Here is a 2500-nt window from a genome sequence, read left to right as displayed (position 1 = left end):
ATTTATTTGAACGTAATACTTTTTTCTTTCCTGATCGATTCTTATTCCTCTCAGGTAAGGCGTCTTAGACAAATATACAAACTAACAATAGCATCTTACTGAGTGTTTGTTTTCCAGCGTGCAAGCTCGGGTCTGGATCGCGTCCATGTGCTGGGCCGCGTTTAGTGTAAGAAAGTGTAGAATAATTTTGTTAAAAACAGTATTATTTGCAAACCGAAATACAATGGTGTACATGAAGATTAATAGGAACGCTGTTATAGTATAAACAGAATATAGAACGGAAGGCAAAGTGTACACTTAAAGATCACTAGAAACTGAAATGTACAAAAAGATAAAAGGAAATACTACTACTATATGAACCAAATAAGAACTGCACTAACGACCCTCATCTCACGAGGTAAAATAATTGTTCCATTCGTTCGTGTTATTACAAGCTGATGAGGAATTCTCGACGAGTTCGAAACGTCACGGTCTTATTCCTTACATAACGGTGACATCTTTGTGTACATTTTAAGGTGTAGCTGAAAAAAAAGAATACCGTGTAAAGATGGGCCTCTAGTCAGGTAAGGCAAACGCAAGGTCTACACAAGTACTTATGTAGACCTTGGGAATACGTACTACCCTGGTATTGTATAGGTACCGCTTTTCCCTTGACCAGGTTATTTCAGGCGTAAAACTGGATCAGCCTAGCTACCTAACCCCCCCATTCCTTTCCAGTAATCAGCCTACGACAAGCGCAAGGACTCAGAATAACATCTCACATCCGCTCATTTGACAAACATCCGCTAACGAACATGTACAAATAGGTCCTCGACAGCAACTGTACAGGGGGGTTTACGAGCATACAGAATGTCTCATTATAAAGCGTTGCAGAAACCCCTTAAGTACCTCCTGTACAAAGCTTGGACCTTGGAAGACCTTACTGACTCTACCCATAGATTCTACGGGGTGTTATTTGGCCGCGCCCACTGCACCCAAGCTCCATATAAGGACCTGTATAGACCTTGACTGCACCCTGATGACGGCACAACCCTCGGAGAGCAACAGGGACTCGCGTGTTGCAGTCGGATTTGTAGGACCGTTCTCTCCTTTCTCTCTCTCTCTCTCTCTCTCTCTCTCTCTCTCTCTCTCTCTCTCTCTCTCTCTCTCTCTATATATATATATATATATATATATATATATATATATATATATATGTATACACACATACACTCACACACACACACACACACACACACACACACACACACACACACGCACGCACACACACACACACGTCTGTGCGTCTGTATATATATATATACACACAGAAACACACATATATAAGTATCATATACATACATACATATATATACATATTATATATACATATATATGTACTATATGTATATATATATATATATATATATATATATATATATATATATATATATATATATGCATGTATGTATGTATGTATATATGTATATATATATGAATATATATACAATATATAAATTTATATATACATATATATATATATATATAATATATATATATGTATATATATGAACACACAAACACACACACATATATATGTGTGCGTGTGTACATATCATATATCATATATGTGTATTTGTGTGTTCACACTTACACACACACACACACACACACACACACATATATACATATATATATATATATATATATATATATATATATATATATATATATATATATATATATATATATATATATATATATATATATATATATATATATATATATATATATATATATATATATATATATGGTAGAAAAACCCACAATGCACAAACTAGATTTACTGAAGTAAGTGAGACAACAGTTTCGGCATCGTCCTCGATTCTATCTTCGGAATATATATATATATATATATATATATATATATATATATATATATATATATATATATATATATATATATATATATATATATATATATATACATGTGTGTGTGTGTGTGTGTGTGTGTGTGTGTGTGTGTGTGTGAAAATGAAAACAGCCACAGTAAGGATTGAAAATAGCGTTACGTTTCGAACTCTTGATTCGGTCTCTTCACGTAGACTCTTTCATTGTTTCATGATGACACTAATAACATTCACTTCCGAGGGAATTCAAGACATTAAGAAGAATACGTCATAAAGATGTATGTAGACCTACCTGTTATGAGTGCAAGAACATGCATAATAAATTTCATAAATTCTTATAGGATATTAGTCAGTTATATTTCCATATGATTTATACTTGCAATATTCTATAAGAATGTCATAAAGACCACAATTTCTTTTCTAAAGTATGCGACCTGACCCGTGTGCTATGACCTTTTCAAATACCATAAGTCACGCTGGCTGGCTGCGTGTATAAGAGAAAGCGGGACAAAAAATGAAGAGAGTATTACGGTGCCTCATAATTAGTTTTTTTGTACGCTTATGTTTGTGTTTGTCTGTCTGTTTCTCTGTCTGTTTCTCTCTCTCTCTCT

Source organism: Penaeus vannamei, chromosome 10 (genome assembly GCF_042767895.1).
Source record: "Penaeus vannamei isolate JL-2024 chromosome 10, ASM4276789v1, whole genome shotgun sequence".
In the NCBI taxonomy this organism is placed as follows: Eukaryota; Metazoa; Arthropoda; class Malacostraca; order Decapoda; family Penaeidae; genus Penaeus; species Penaeus vannamei.
The sequence above is the reverse complement of the archived record's forward strand: the minus strand, read 5'-3'. Positions refer to the sequence as shown.